Genomic DNA, 9,484 nt, shown 5'->3' with positions numbered 1-9,484 from the left:
AGGCAGTGTTTTGCTGTTGTACATGGGGTCACTTTGAATCAGAACCAACTTAATGGCACGTAATAACATTTCTGGGAACAATGTCTATAAGGGATGGAGAAAAGCATGATAGAAAAGAGGAAGATGTTGAGTTAGGATGCAGTCACAACAGAAGTCTCAGCTGATCCAGAGGAACCTGCAACTGGAATGGTCCTTCAGAAAGTCCTAAACGGAGGCTAAGAGGCTGGGCCTTTGTCTTCCGCATCATTCAGTCATTGGATGTACGCTGACTCTGAGAAGAGCCATTATTTGTGTAGAAGCAGCTTCCTGTAATCCTTGGAGTGCAATTCTTAGATAGGGACTCAGAGGTTAACCATCAGCCAGTGAGATTCCTGGAAGCTGGGGGAATGGATATTTCCATCTAAAGGGAAGTGCTCCACAATGCACTATAGCATCCTCTACAAATGAGGGGCAGCAAAACTATATTCTCAAAATAGCAGCCTTGAGAATATAATGACTCACTTTCTGAGCAAATCTTACTTATCTTTTGTTGTTGCACATTGCTGTTGAGTCAGACCCCAACTGACAGTGACCTCATACACAATGGAACGAAGTGCTGCCAGATCCTGTGCCATCTCTATGATAAATCATGAATTGAACTTGTGATTTTTGTTGGCTGTTTTTTGGAAGCAGATCACCAGGTCTTTCTCCCTAATCTAATTGACAGACAAGTGGTGGCTGTGTTTGAGCCATGAATTGTACTTGGGTCTTCCACATGGAAGGCAAGAATTCGACCACTAAATCACTGTTGCCTTCTTATTTGTCATTATTTCAGCTATACTCGAAAGATGCTAGCAAACTTCCATAAATATTTTGAATTTGATTTATTAACTAAAATCTGCACTGCAATTGGTGTGTTATTTAAAAATTAATAAAAATAAAAAGATTTACAAAGAAGCTTAAAATACAAAGTCTGTGGAAGGCAACAAAAGGATTGTAAAAATACTATTGCATTGTGTCCATAAAATGCCTTTTCTTCTAAGAAACCAAGATGCTTTCTCATGAAGCATTTCATTCACCACATCTGTGGGCACATGGGAAGTTGTGGGGTAGAAGCAGGATGTGGGTTCCATTCCCTGGTTGCCTCATGTACCACTCACTGAATGTTATTCCAAAGATCCTGTAACTCTTTGGAAACCAGTTTCCCACTCCTTATGCAGATTGCTACCTCTTGTAGAACTGGATTGGGAATCCAAATACCAAGTAAAAGCCACACCTTCCATTTGTAATACAGGCACACCTTTTAATGGAATGAATGAGGGCAGCAAGATGAGATGACATAACATACAGGCAGGAAATTCTTTTCTTGTTAAAGGACTACAATGAGGGCATAACATCAAGTTGTGCTCCAAAATGGCCATTACCACAGTACCAGGTTGGGAGCTTTGTTAGGATAAATCAGAAACTATTATGACCATTATTTAAGACAATGTTGTATGAAAATCCTTCCTGAACACAAATTTATTATCAGTTCTGTTCCCATTTTTTCCATGGAATTGCTGATAAGATTTGGTATATGAATTTTTGATGTTTACAAAATCGTCATGGATTTCCCTTTTCTTGACTTACTGTGAAGACAAGTAAGTTACTTTGAAGTCATTCTGTAATTTATTAATTTCTTTGCCTGTTTAAAACAGTCGGTTTTATCTTGAAATTTACTTGAATTTCTCACCACTTGAGAGTTCTAAAACTATACTTTCCCCTTTTTTGGCTTTGTAGTTGTTTTCATTATAAATTCCCCATTTTCAGTTTTGTAGGGTTGTTTTACTTTGGATACTTCTATACCTAGTATACTGGTGTGGCGCTGTGGGTTAATGCGCCAGACTGCAAAACCGTTTGAACTGCAAAGTGGGTGGTTCAAGCTCACCAGCTGCTCCTTGGAAACCCTATACAGCGTTGCTATGCATCGGGAATGACTTGACGGCACTTAGCAACAACAACAACAACATATACCAGGTATAAATTCTAGGCGGTGTTTCCATGTATGTCGATCTCGGTTATTGTCTGCTGTTGTTGGTTCTCAGTCCAAAGGACTCGCATTAGTATTTTTTGTGAAGTTGGTCTGGCATTTACAAATTCCTTTAGTTTCTGTTTATCTGGAAATGTTCTAATTTCACTGTTGTATTTGAGGGACAATTTTTCTGGGTATATGATTCTTAGTTGGCAATTTTTTTTTTCTTTCAGAGTTTTGCATATGTCTCCCCATTGCTTTCTTGCCTGCATGGTGTTTTCTAAGAAATTCGAGTTTAATCTTACTGGTTTTCCTTTGCAGATAATTTTTCATTTTTCCTGAGCTGCAGTCAGGATTATTTTTATTATGATATGTCTTGGTGATATTTTGGGGGGTGTCTATCCTGTTTGGGGTTCATTCAGCATCTTGAATGCTTATTTTCTCATTGTTCATGATGTTAAGGAAAATTTCTTCCAATAGCTCTTCAACTATCTTTTCTGTACTTTTTGTTGTCTCTTCCTGTTCGGGAATTCTGATCACCTATAAGTTAGTCCTCTTCATGTTATCCCACATGTTTCTTAGGTTTGCTTCAGCTTCTTCCATTCTTCTGTTTCTGATTGTTCTTATAGCTTATTTAGTAATGAGAGCTTTATTTTCAAGCTCACTAATTTTGGTTTCCACTAATTAAAATCTACTCCTTTACGCGTTCAATGAATTGCACATTTCTGATATCTTAGTATTAGTCTTCTGGATTTCTATATGCAGGGTTTGTATTATCTCCAATCCTTTATCTATTTTTTTTTTTTTTTCCTATAGTACTTTACGGAATTCTTCCTTGCTTTCCTTGATCTTCTGTCAATCATTTGAAGGTACCTTAATATCTTTCTCTTGAATTCTTTTCCAATGACTTTTTTCCTCAAAACCATTTTCCAGTTCTGCTTCTTAGTCATTTATTTGAGCCACTCTGTGTTGTTTCTTCAGGTGAACAGAAATTGTCTATTGCTTTCTAGGCATTGTGGTGTTGCTGTATTTGTATTAAGTTGATGATTGTATATTGTTGTATTCTTAGGCACTCACCTACTGCCTCTTGGTGGGTGTGATCCTGTGGAGATGAACTGGTGCACCATTCTCTGCTGTATGTGCGGTTCAGGATGGATGTTGGTTGTTGTTGTTGATCCAGTGTGGAGCAGGTTCTATTGATTCTTGCCCAATGGTGGGCTGTGGATGGTATGGTTTGGGCTGGGTTGTATTAACATGGTTGCTGTCAGCTCTCAGGTGAGGCAAGAAGAGACAGCATATACATGAGAGAGAAGGCAAACAAACAAACAAGCAAACAACAGTGAAAAAGAATAGTAAAGAAAGAAAAAAATAAGTAAGCAACAGCTTTCTCTCCACCAATAAGTGGTATGCCTCTGTGCCACCTACTCCCCTCTTGCCTTCACAGCTGTTCAAGATGGCCATACTGTGATATACCAATTTGGATCACCAATCTCTTTTCTTTTCTCCCTGGACTATCCCTCTTCTAATGAAGGGTGGTCCAGCTGCTGGCCAGGGCTGACTCTTTAGATTGTAAGCAGACCCTCCCAAGAGGGGTTAATGCACATAACTCCTCCTTCCTTGAATGGGCCTCACAACTGCAGTGCTCAACTCAGTGCCGCTCAGTCAGGAGAGTAAGAGCTTCCCTGGAGGGGCACACAGGTGGGGGCCAGCCTCACTTCTGGTCACCATGGGAATATGGGGAACAAGGAAAAAATTGCCATGGGCCACAGGTATGTCTCTGCAATGCCAATATGTTTTCTTGTTTCCAATGCTGCTCACAAAAGCTCGTGATGGCTGCAGCACATCTGTTAGGCCGCCACAGCTCGTTAGTCTCTCCTTATTTTGCTGTGTCTACCCACCTCTCTCTCTTAGTAAGCATTTAATCCTCGTCTCTAGCCCTTCGTGTGAAGCTCATAGTTCCAGAACTATAATCTCTACCTGTTTCATTTGGGTTTCTGTATCTTTGTTGTAGAGGGTCCATATACCCTTTCTGCCTTGTGTGCCATCTTGTCCTACCTCCAGTATATGAATTTTCAATGTTCTTCTCATCTTTGGAAAATTTCTGAAACTCTAACCAAAATGTTACCCTGATTTGCAAACCATATGCCCAATAAACTTCAATCATTTTCTATCATTGGATTAATATTTTTGTTTTAACACCAGCAAAAGGTAAATAAGATCAATTTAATTGTACCTTTCAAATTAGGAGCATATAAGAAATCAATTATTTATTGACTTGAACTTACTGAGAAATGTTTTTTTTGTCTTTGTTGTATCACTTAGGAAATTATTTTTTTCATTCCTATACCAGACTAATTCAATCAAAATCTATGGGGCTAGGGCTCAGGCTTAATTTACTTTTAAAAGCTACCCAAATGACTTTAATGAACCTGTAGGCCTAGGAATCACTGTTCTGTGTGTTCCTCAGCATGAGATGCAATAATTTCTGCTATGGCATTTATTATGTTTGTTCTAACTAGATGGATATTTAGGGAATCACGTGACCATCATGTGCATGTCATGCTTTCTTAAGTGTAATAGCATCTGTATGAAACATTTGGCAAACTCGGAAAATGGTTGATACCCACATGAACAAAGACAAGTGTGAATATACAAAATGTGCAGAGACAAACACACTTCAAACATCTGCCTGTTACCTGAGTTCATCACGAGTGTTTTGAGCCATACACATCCACATCTGATGTTACAACTTGCTGTCCAATTTCTCCTCCTTCCATCACGTCACGATAACTTACACCTACAACTTTTCTGACATCTACTTTCTAAACCAACTTACATGACTGCTGCTCCCATGAACATTGATTGTGCACCCAAGTAAAACAAAATCCTTGATATCTTCAATCTTTTCTTCATTTATCATCATGCTGTTTATCTTTCCAGTTGTAAGGATTTTAGTTTTCTTTATGTTGAAGTGTAATCCATACTGAAGACCATATTCTTTGATCTCTGTCAGTAAGTACTTCAAGTCTTCATCACGTTCAGCAAGCAAGGTTGTGTCAGTTTTGTACATCACAGGTTGCTAATGAGTGTTCCTCCAACTCTGATGTAGCATTTTTCAGCATAAAGTCCTGTTTCTCAGATTATTTGCTCAGCATACCGATTGAATTAGTATAGTGAAAGAATCAGTACTGATGCACATCTTTCCTGAGTTTGAATCAAGTATTGTCTCCTTGTTCTGTTCAAACAACTGCCTCTTGATCTAGGTACACATTCCATATGAGCACAATTGTGTTCTGGAATTCTGATTCTTCCCAATGTCATCCATAATTTGAAAAGAATGGAGACTAACAGGTATTGCTGTTGTTATTGTTAAGTGCTGTCAAGTTGGTTCCAACTTATAGTGACACTGTATAGGATTTTTGAAGAGAGGCTGGTGGGTTTGAACTGCCAACCTTGCAGTTCAAACTGACTATGTGGTCCTGCAGTGTTATACCAGGACTTAATTGAACTTTATTACAGTAGTAAATATAGTTAGTAAACAAAAGGAAATTATTTGACTTGGAATTATATGGTGCTCTGGAACTGCTAGTTCTTGGGTTATAAAAAAATAAAAACAAGTTTAATGCTTAAGAAATTTTATAAATCCAGAATTTAATTAGGTTCATGTTCCTTACTGTGAAAAAATTCAATTTTACTGGAAGAGCATCATTTCCAAATGACTGACATTTTTCATCATTTAAATATTTACTATTTGGTTTGAAGGAGTCCTGGTGTGGCACTGAAGAATAAGCACTGGACTTTCAGCCAAAAGGTTGGTGGTTCAAATCCACCAGTTGTTCCTCGGAAACCCTACACAGAGTTGCTATGAGTTGAAACTGACTCAACGTCACTTAACAATAACAACAAAAGTTCTGATTTAAAAGGGCCCTGGTGGCTCAGCAGTTAAAGTTATCAGTTGCTAACCAAAATGTTCTTGGTTTTAAACCCAGCAAATAGTCATTTTAAAAAAAGATGTGACAGTCTGCGTCCAGGAAACACTATGAGGCAGTCATCAGCAATGGGTTTAGACTTTTTTTTTCTTTTATAATCTGATTTGAGTTATCTTGATTCTAAACTACCAATACTTAGTTTTGAAAGCTTCCCTGCAAAGAGATACACAATTGCTTTTTATTTGTTTTTGACCGCCTTACTATACAAAATCAAATTGGTGATAAAAACTTATCTGAAAGTGTCTGAAAGACAGTAGTCATGTCCTGTTTGTCAAATATTTCTTGATCCCCTACTTGTGGGCACCTGATAGAAGTGCATCCTCTGGACTCCTTGTGGTTTTGGTCATTAAGTTGAGGTGGATTGATACAGGATTCATACCCAAGAGTGTTGTGGCACCAATGACAAAGTTCATGTTGAATGAACTAAAAAATAAGCAAATTATGAATGGTAAGTATATTCTATTTTATTTCTAAAATAACAACCAGACTCTTCTTTATACATAGTGATTTAAAGATATACACACATACTAATAATAATGCCTAAAAGAATATTTTTCTTATTTGACAAGTGATGACATTAAAATAAAGTACTGAGAGCTAAATTATTTTACTTAAGGTTCATAATAGACTAAATTAGATAATACATTTACAAGTTCTTTTCTCTTCTCTTTTGTTCCCTATCTTCAGGAAACCTTTGACTCAACTGTTGCTAAAAGTAAAGTTTCTCCTTGCATCTCATCCTTCCACTCTTGCTCCTAACACTAGCTCTAAAACTGGGTCTAATTCCAGCCTCACAGAGCGCCTAGGATCCAACCAGAATAATGGATGATTGAGCTCATTGAACCACAGAACAGGTCTCTAGAGCTTGTTTAGGTTGCCAAAGCTTGCCTAAGCAAGCCACCATGGTTTTCAGGTTGACGAAGAAGCCAGGCATTTTCGGGTCACAGAACAATAGATCAGCTCCTTAAAGTCTGATTACCAATTGCTAATCCTAGTTTTCTCCACATTTTTTCACTGAAAGTTTACATGTCACTCCTGTAAGTCTTCCACCTCTTCATTCCAACTTGCTTTCCATGTTCTCGTTCTCCTGGAGCACACCCCTCAGTCAGAGATTGCAGGAGGTCCATCTGTCTAGGCAGGATGGTTGAAGCTCTGGGTGACAGTAGGAATAATAGTTGCCATCAGTTGCAAACTTAATTAGGGTTTTTAATGTGTCAGCTTAATTAATCCTGAAGCCATCCTGTGATGTATGCATTATTATTAGTCTTATTTTGCAAATGGGAAAATGAGGCCACAGGTATTGAGTAAATAAATACCTCAAAGTCACACAGTACAAAGGCTATTTTCCCCACTTTATTTTATTGTGACCATGTCCTTTTTTATACTGTTGTTTCAACCCAAACATCAGCACTTGGTGCCATCTCTCCCTATTCTGCTATTAAAACTATTGCTATTGTTAAGTAACTTCGAGTTGGTTCTAAATCATAGTGACCCTGTATTGGGTTTCTAAAGAGCAGCTGGTGGGTTTGGACTGCTGACCCTATGGTTTGAAGTCCAGTGCTGATCTTAAATCGTCACTCTATAAATATTGTTGTTGTTGTTGTTGTTAAGTACCATAGGGTGAGTTCCGACTCATGGAGACCCTGTACAGGGTTTCCAAGGAGCAGTTGGTGAGTTTGAACCACCACCTTGTGGTTCAAAGCAATCCAGTGCTTTATCCCACAGCACCACACCAGGACTCCAGAAATATTACTCAGTGATAAACAGATGAATTATCAAGCTACAAAAAGACATGAAAGAACTTAATGCATACTGCTAAGAAAAAGAAGCCAGTCTGTGCAAATCAAACTACACGACATTCTTGAAAAGGCAAAATTATAGTAAGAGTAACAAGATGTGTGGTTGCCAGGGATTTAGAGGGACTCTAGAGCAGGATAAGTATGTGAAGTAGAGAGCATTGTAAGGTCAGTGAAGCTATACTTCCTGATACTGTACTGGTGGTGTCTATGTGGTATCTTAGTTACTTGGTGAAGCTATAAAAGCACTAGATAACTCAGTGGGTTGCTTAACAAACAAATTAATTTTCTCACAGTTTAGGAATCTTAAACACTGAGTTCAGGGTACCAGCGCTAGAGAGAAGACTTTCTCTGTTGGCTCTAGGGGAAGGCTCTTCTAAGCTTCTACTCCTAGACAATTCAGCATCTCTCGTCCCTCATCTTTATTTGTTTAATTTCTTTTATAGCTCAAAAGAAGGAACTCTGGTAGAATAGTTGGGTTGCTAACCACAAGTCCAGCAGTTTGAATCTACCATCTATGGGAGAAAGATGAGGCTTCTTGCTCCCCTAAAGATTTAGTCTCGGGAAACCTATACAGGGTCTCCATGAGTCAGAACCCAGTCCAGGGCACATGACTGCCACCACCACCCAATCTCAAAAGAGACTGATTTAAGACACACCCTACTCTAATGCTTCTCATTAACCTAACATAGAAAACCCAATCCCAAATGGGATTCTTGACCCTTAACTTTTCTCACACCTGAAAGCTGCCCCACTAAACAAGCCCTATGGCTCTATCCCACCACTCATCTGTCAATTTGCTGTACTGTGGTGACTTGTGTGTTATTGTGATTCTGGAAGCTATGCCACATGTATTTTAATACCAGCAAAGTCAGTCATAATGGACAGGTTTCAGATAAACTTCCAGACTAAGACAGACTAGAAGAAGAAGAAGAGATGGACTACTTCTGAATATTTAGTCACTGAAAACATTATGAATAGCACCGGAACACTGTCAGATAGCACCAGAATATTGACTACAGAAACATGATAAAGAGCACCATAATATTGTCAGATATAGTACCGAAAATTATCAGGTTGGAAGGCACACAAAATACAACAGGGGAAGAGCTGCCTCCTCAAAGTAGAACTGACCATGATGACATAAATGGAGTAAAGCATTCAGGACCTTCATATGCTGTTGGGACAAAACTTAAAATGAAGAGAAACAACTGTAAACATCCATTAAGAATCAGAACATGGAATGTATAAAATATGAATCTAGGAAAATTGGAAGTTGTCAAAAGTGATATAGAATGCATAAACATTAATATCTTAGGCATTAGTGAGCTAAAATGGACTGGGATTGGTCATTTTGAATCTGACAACTACATGGTTTATTATGCCAAGAATGACAAATTAAAGAGAATGACATCTTAACCAAAAACAAAAAGAACATCTCAAGATCTATTTTAAAAGAACAATGCTGTGTGTGATAAGATAATATCCATATGTGTACAAGCTTGAGGACTAATGTGTGCCTGACCCAAGCCATGGTATTTTCAGTAACCTCATATGCATGTGAAAGCTGGACAGTGTATAAGGAAGACCGTAGAAGAGTTGATGCTTTTGAGTTATGGTGTTGGAGGAGAATATTGAAAGTGCCATGGGCTGCCAAAAGAACCAATAGATCCATTTTGGAAGAAGTGCAGCCAGAGTGCTCCTTAGAG

The sequence above is a fragment of the Chrysochloris asiatica genome, unplaced genomic scaffold (genome assembly GCF_000296735.1).
Source record: "Chrysochloris asiatica unplaced genomic scaffold, ChrAsi1.0 scaffold00038, whole genome shotgun sequence".
In the NCBI taxonomy this organism is placed as follows: Eukaryota; Metazoa; Chordata; class Mammalia; order Afrosoricida; family Chrysochloridae; genus Chrysochloris; species Chrysochloris asiatica.
The sequence above is the reverse complement of the archived record's forward strand: the minus strand, read 5'-3'. Positions refer to the sequence as shown.